We start from the raw sequence: 8,304 nt of genomic DNA, 5'->3' as shown, positions 1-8,304 counted from the left end.
TAGGTGGATTTAAATTATTTAAATGGAAGAATTGATGAAAAAATGGCTAATGATATAAAAATTATTATAAATTCGTGGAAATGACAACACAGAAGCATTTGTGTTGACATCAATTTTGGAGTTATGGGGAAAAAATTAAGACTTTTTATGAGAATAAATTTCTTTAATGAATATTGTTTTTATATTTAGGCATCTTATCAGGTAATAATGTTGTTTATATTTTAATATAAAAGCATATTTTTTTAACGCGAATATAAACAAAATGTGATAGAATATAAAATGGAGAGTGCATATATATTTTTTGTTGAAGAGATAAACTTTAAGACTAATTCATTTTTAAAAAAAAAATTTAATTAAACTCTATCAGTGATGTTTACATTTTTTTAGTTTCATTGAGTTTTAGTATCAGATAATTTTTTTTCGATAAGTATTTTAATTAAGTGAATCAACACGAAGGAGTTTTTGTTATCTATAGTATCATTACCTAATTAAAATAACTCTATAAAGAAACTCAAGTCTTGTTAGTGAGTAGTAATAAATACTGTGAGCTTTTGTGTGGCATTGGAAACTGATAATTATATAATAATAACTAATGTAATTAAAATTGATCCTTTTAAATCCATAACAGGGAGGTACAGAAAAAACTTGTTAAATTAATTTTTTAATTCAATAAAAATATTTATTAATAAAGTCTGGAACGATATTTCAGTAAAAGCATAAATAAATACCAAGAAGAAGATGACAGAGTCAGTAATTGAAGCTATTGAGTAATTATATAAATGAATGTCTAAAGTGTCTTTCAGTTAGTTTTATTTTTCCCAGGAAAATGAATCATAAAAAAATACTCAACCATGACTTCAGTCAACAAAAATCACTTTGAAAGAAAATTTTATCAAATAAAAAATTAAATTCCAAAAGTCTTATTTCATTGAGGAAAAAGGTTTCCCTAAAATTCTAAACAAAATATAATTCACTCAAGATGGATTCTTTATCAGATAATTTTTTCTTGTAATTACTCATATTCTCTTAAATTAATTGTTGCACATATGGTAATTATCAAAGGAAAAGGTAGTTCGTGTTTATCTTAGATGGGCATTGATCCCACATGACATATGTTTATCCTTCTTTCGTATACCTTTGTTCCAACTATTTACTGGATCCACATAAGCGGCCGAAAATCAGAACACTGAAGTTCTCTATCCTTATGGTAAAGCTATAATATAAGCTGGTCGGCAGACGATTTTTTTAACCTCCGCCTGGACAAAAAAATTAACCCTTGTACGCTGCGAGCGGTATCTTTATGGGTTTAAACGGGAAGGAATATTTATGAGCCTTCACGTGCCGCGACGAGCACGGCCTACGCGATTTCTTGAGGGCATCCATGAACCGGTTGTTCGAACCGACAGAATAAAATCCCCTCTGCGAATAAGAAACCAAGTTTCAAACAAAAAACATGAAAAGATAAGCAAAGGAGCAGTGGAAGGCGTGGATATCATATGAAATGCTTCAGAGTAATTTCACGTATTTTTTCTTTGCTTTCTTATTTTCCTTCTCTACACGGAGAGAAAGATTGAGTAAAAAAATATTCTGTCGTACAGAGTAATTGTAGTAAACTGCACAAAAAAATAAAATTTACTCTAAAAAAAATCACAATTACACTGCACGGTAGGGTAATTTTTACTTGATCTTGAGGCAAACACTAAATAAAATTTACCTGCATTTATTCTGTATGAATATTCACAGAACAGATGTACTGTATTTATGCTGACAATTAGGAATTTAATTATTGACTAATTAAGTAAAATCATGAGCAATATAGTTATTATTAATAGCTGATAAAAACATCATTTTTTTTAGAATAATGTTTTTAATATAAAATTTTCTCTTAAAGCGAAAAAATTATCAGCCATGATTTCAAGTTTATAAGTCCTAATTATAAGGTTGATAAATTAAAAAAAAATATCAACAGCACATGGTGTTCCCAAGCGGTCACCCATCCAAGTACTAACCATGCTCGATGTTGCTTGACTTCGAGGTTCGAACGGATCTCGGTAACACAACATGATTTGACCGTTGATATTAATTATTTGTATATATTATAGTTCTTAAATGCATGAAAAGAAATCTTTTTATTAAATACATATTAAATTAATTTATATATTAAGAGAAACGAATTAATTTGTGAATCCTTTAAAAATGTAACAACGAATATCTTTCTTTGTAATCAATTTTTATTGCATATAACTGAAACTCATTGTCTTCTTAAAATATTCTTTTGCAGAAACAATTGATTCCTTATGGGCATGTATTGGGTAACGAATTAAAAATTCTTGATGGTTACAGTCCTGAGTAAAAAATTCTCTGGATACAGAAAATACGTGGGCAGAATTTGTAGTTATATTATTGATTTTATGCAATTTAATCAGGTCATTGCAAAATATATAGAAAGGTTATCGTTGCAAAATGACTTTAGAAGTGCAAATACTTACTTCACTACCAGTTTCATTCGACTTACCAACAAATCAAAATAAATTTTTTTAACTCTCTAAAATATTCTGCTTCTGCAGTTACTTGATACACATTTTAAAGTGTATTGTTTGATAAAACACTTTTGGTCACTTTTTTTGGTACCCATTTTTTAAATGTATAACACGTATGTATGTTAAACGAGCACATGAAAAATAACTTCCCATGGGCATTGCAATTGGAAGTTAATAATTATTTATCCCGAGATTGTCCTGTTGACGTTAATTAAATAATTAAGAACAATTCATTTAAAAATGACATTGTATTGAGAATAAATAAAAATTCTTCAAGCATTCAAACTGTAACTTGAATATGTGAAATGTTTGAAAAAAGCTAATTGTTGTGGTGGCGTAAGTGGTAACGCGTCGTATGTTGAACTGTGCCTAAATTATGCTTAATCCAACTATTTAACCGAATCTATCCAACAGCTACTTTGAGGAAAATATATATTCTGTTTGGTAAGTTCAAACTGAGACGATGCATGAACGCGATTGTTTTCATTACCTTCAAAGGAAACTGATTAGAAGAAACGGAGACAATTGAATCAGACTTGCGACGCTAAAATTGGATGACCAAATAATCCAGGTTCAAACCCATCACAACAACTTTTTTTTTTAATCCTATTTTATTCTTGTAATTTGATCTAATGATTATTTTCCATTGGATAAAAACAAATAATTAAGAAACAAAGTGTTTAAATGATTTTGTTACAAAATAAAACGATAAATTGAATAAAGATAAGTAAATCTTTCGATCGATTTAACATCGAATACCAGATGAAAACTGAAGCGTTTAATGGAAGAAATGATGAAGTGACTGAATCGAAGATTTTATGATCTTGAGTAAGGTCAAGTCTACAAGTGCTGTTGCATCAAAAGATATCTACGTACGATTGAGTAGAGGCACACAGCCAACGTGAGACACGTAATCCATATCCGTCGCACCCACGAATGAGGTCAAACGTCTGCTTTTATGGCTGCCAATAAACTTTTAAGTGTTAGTAAAATAGCAGTCACGGCGCGTGCAGGCTATACCAGGTTTGCCATCAACTACTACATGATGACCATGTAGAGTACACCTGTGGAGACGTCAACGAGCTGTCGGAATATCTTTGTGAATCGAGACCGAATGTGTGAACATAAACTCTAGATGATAGAATCAGGCCTACTAACATCATCAGTGCCAAGGTCGTATGCTAACAATAATGAATAAGAAACGGTTGTAGTTGTATCATCAACATAGCTTATAACTTTCCTAGCTTCTCAGTATGCAAGTTGCAATACGAGGTGAAAGTCTTCGTAATACTTGATTATTTCATGATAAAAATACAAAAGATGGATAGTTCAATTTATTATTAGAGTTAAATAAACAAAATTATTTATAATTATCAATTAAATTCGATTTCAAATTTCCTTTAAAAATCAATTCGAAGACTGTAAGAATGGATAAAGATAAATATTAGGTAGATAAAAATTTTATTTATGCAAATATATTATTGATGAATTCTTGGAAAAACTTTTATTTTTGTTATAAATTGTTATTTATTATTCATCATAAATAAATTGGATGATAAAAAGTACTATTGTACCTTAAAAATTAGAGTAATAATGACTTGTTATTAAATGACAATAAGTATTTATTACCTAAACTTGTCGATAATAAGAGTACTTGTCAAAATGGACCACCCTCTTAAGGACTCAATTCAGGTATATAGAGTAATGACTCAGGGTCATTTTATGGAGCAATAATTGCTTTTGGGAGTTCTTTAATAGGATTAAATCAACACTATTGAATTGACGATCAGCATAACAATTAACTTTGCATATTAACTTTAAAAATTAAAGTCCAAGTTCAAACCCTCATTAGATCCTTGAAGATTTTACGTCAAAGGGACTAGGATTTATAATAGCACGAATAATCAGTAGAGCAAAAATTGTTTCGACACCACAAATAATGCTAGGTACTTGAACACTTATGAAGGTGAACTATTGGTCGTATTATTAGCGTAATGACCTCATTAGCATTTAGTCTACTGTCTAGTTATGTCTAGTGTAGTGCAAATCATATTTATGAGGTATCTGACGGCTGTTGTGACGTGGCCACCACGACCTTCCTCAATTCAGACGGGTAGAGCGAGGCAATATAAACGAACGTTTACAGGCTCGTTACATTTTTATGGGCTCAACGTCACTACTATGCCATTACGACCATCAACGAAATGCCGTAAACTGTCGACCAACTCCTGCTATGTTTTTCTTGCTCCCTCAGCTACTGTGTGATAGGCTTTTTCGTTCATCGTCTCTATCTAGCCCATTATGACTCGTCATTCTGTCATTCAGTGTATATATATAAGTTCGCGTGGTATTCACACGCAACTTCCGGTTTCACGTGTCATGAATGGTATCTCCAGACCGCTTGACGTTACGTCATTTTATTGGTCGTGACTATAAAAAATTTTACGCGGCCTCAGACCCCGGAGCTTTGAACGACCTTCACATGTTTCTTTATTGTTGCACTTGATCTTGTAGGAATAACTGCTCCATGTTTTGTAAATATGTCTAAATATTTTTACATTCGATTTTCATTATTTTTTAAGATTGTTATAATTTTATTTAATTCAATTGAAAGTATTTTACTGTTTTTATTAAAGTTTCAAACAATTTTTCCGTTAAATTATTTCCCTAGAGTAAAAGTGCTTCTCTTATCTGCTGAATTTTTTATGAATTGAATTTTTTCGAGCAAAAAAATTTTGCTATAGCCAAAAATGGGCGTTCCCAGTTCGCCATTTATTGCATAATCGACCAATAACTCCGCCCTCTTGGGGGTAATTTTTAAATGAACCGGCATCGGTATTGGCTCAATCTCTCGGAATTGATTGGTCGACTCGTCGGCCATCATTGAGCTCATTATGCATACCGTGATGGTTTCCATGATGGCCGACAAGCTTTCAACCAATTAAATTCCGCCAAAAGGCGGCCATCATGAAAGAGACTGCGTCTGCGTTCTAGCGGGTATTTCAAGTCTTTATTTTGGTACCGGGTTGCTCGGTTCGCTCAGAGATGGCGGTGGTATTTGAATGTCAAGCCAGTAGAAACACTGTCGACCTTGGTGATGGAGAAACTCCTTTACTCGTTTCTAATGAAGAACTGGAAATGTTTTTCTTATGAAGGGGTTGGTTACCCTCTACATTGACTTCTGCTACTTTTTTTTTTTATCCCTAGCAAAGAAATTATGTAATATTACTCGTCAGAACTTTTTGTAATACTTTTTAATTGCATTAATTAAATGCATTAAAGGACTTTTGTTGGGGTAGTTCTGAGATTACATTTTATTTTGTACTGTCTCAGATAATTTATTAGTTAAAAAGAAGCATGGTAACATTTTGTAAGGATTTCAAACTACAAGAAATAATTCCTTTTATTTACTACAATAAAAATGAAATAATAAAATTTTTAGTAGATAATCAGACACTTTATAATCGATATCATAAAATAAATTGACAATTTAGCTTACAATGAATTACTTTATATATGTAAAATGAAAAGAAAAAAAAAAGAAAACTCGTTCGACAATTTTTTTTATTAAATAGTTTTCGGACAGTGAACTTCATTTTATTGTCTCATCTTTAACAACATATACATTAGTTTTAAATTTTCCAATCCAAAGACCAGAGTAAAAACATTAAAAAAAAGTACGACAGCATATCCTTGGAGAACCTGAACATTTTATCAGGCATAAAAAATGTAATCGATATGTTTAAAAAGCCAGGGAATGTTTTTAAATAGTATTTGTAAATTTTCGAAATTTATTCGTCTATTTCACATAAACTAATGTAACAAATATCCTCGTTTGGGGAATTCGCAAATATACCGAGAAAAATCGATTGCGGAATCCATATAATGACGGTGGGTTCCCTCCTATTCTGCTATCAGAATGTGAAATTACCATGTAGAGTTTTTTGAAAGGTTGTATCTTTCTCTTTTATTTTTATAAAAGAGAAATTGATATATAGATGAGTAAATTGAGACTGTGATCCTTCCCATGTTCTTGAAATCCACAGATGTGTATGGGTGCGCCAACCAGACATGTAGTCCCTGGCCGCCAGATTGGTAATTTAGAAGAGACGTTACCGCCAATGGAACTTGAGGGCCACCGGCTGCGTCACGCGATATAAACTTCTTGTTTCTTCCAAGTTCGGTGTCCTAAGAGATTTGCATTCCTTTATTAGTTTTTTTTCACCCCTCATCTGCTGCTTCTTGCCAATATTTTTTCTGTCACGTTAGGCTTTATCTTCTCTCGAGCTAAAATAGACAGAAAAAACATAATTGGTAAGATAATCATTAATGTAAAATTATAGTGGTCAATAGATTATGGTAGATAAATTAACATTAATGTACTATACCTGCAGATGTTTCTAGTTAGCTTCTTGTAGCTTTCAAAAATGGCAGGAGGGGTACTGTAATAAGTTGAGATATCGACATCTTTTTTTTTAAGGTCTAGAACTCAATCTTCACAGCAGAAAATAGTCATTCCAACTAATTCACTAAAACAAGTTTTAAAAACAAATTCAAACAATTATTTATTTTTTAATTCAAGCAATATAAAATTCAAGTTATTTTTAAAATAAATATGAAACATTTTTTAATTATTTTTTTATAACGAAATTTTTGCTTTCTTCGCTTAATAAATATGAAGATTATTTATAAATAATGATGAAAACATCAACAATAAAATATACGATATTATTTAAACCTCTTTCTTTATTGTTAAAAACCATATAAAAAGTATCAACTAATAAAATAGTACTCAAAAACCTTTCTATTGATATTTCAGAGCCATAAGTATCAATAAAAATAACGTAAACACGTATATTCCATAATATTATTAACATTTAATAATTTATTTACTGCACATCATAACAGTAGATAGTTGAATTTATCAAAGCAATACCTTTTCTATTTATGAATAGAAAATATTTGACTTGGAGAGTACATCAAATATGTTATAAAACTTCCTTTAAACCTTTGGCAAGTGAAGTAAATACAAATAAAATATAAAATATGAATCTTCATTCGTCGGTTTTTTTTTATATTGTCACGATTTGCAGATAATTTATATGTGAAGAAGTGTAGATATATGACCTTTATTGACCACTTGCGGTAATTTTACGATTTTATGGTGCGTTATTTCCTTTTTTTACTGTCATAATTTTGTTACTAGAAATGATAATAACAATAATCGGTTAGGAATTATTGACATGTGTTGTATACATCGGTAGATGTATAAATGGCTTTAAATAATCGTTTATGCACATCTTTGAGTTTAGAATTATCATAACATCATGCAACTCTCATAAAGAGCGCACAGATAGTGGGAAAATTGACTCAATTATGCAAACTCATGCATTTAAATCAATTGTGCAGTGATATCATGTGAGGAAACATTATGGTTGCCATATAGCAGTGCATGTAGTTACAAGCTAATTTAAAGTATGAAATTGTCGTGTAGGCGATTAAAAACGATTATACTATTATGAGACATCTTTCCAATTCATAGTTGAATGACACTTCATAGTTCCTTTCACTTTGTTTCTATTTTTTCTCCAAGTTAAGTTATGATTAGGTAAGAAAAAATTTAAAAGGTAAAATAAATTAAAAAATTATTGTGGCGGATGGAATTTGTTTTAATGAAATATTAATCGAGGTTTTTAACGCTTTCATCATTATTTAGAATTATTTTTAATAATTTAAAATAATTCATTGACGAGAAAAATATTTT

At 30.5% G+C, this 8,304-nt stretch overlaps 1 pseudogene; it reads right to left on the bottom strand.

Moving 5' to 3' along the window:
* Nucleotides 1–1,960: 1,960 nt before the first annotated feature.
* Nucleotides 1,961–2,078, bottom strand: LOC118073403 (uncharacterized; annotated as a pseudogene).
* Between the last annotated feature and the right edge of the window lie 6,226 nt (nucleotides 2,079–8,304).

Source organism: Chelonus insularis, unplaced genomic scaffold (assembly GCF_013357705.1).
Source record: "Chelonus insularis isolate UGA/USDA-ARS -01 unplaced genomic scaffold, ASM1335770v1 scaffold_277_pilon, whole genome shotgun sequence".
Classification (NCBI taxonomy): Eukaryota; Metazoa; Arthropoda; class Insecta; order Hymenoptera; family Braconidae; genus Chelonus; species Chelonus insularis.
This window is presented reverse-complemented; position numbering and strand designations above follow the sequence as displayed.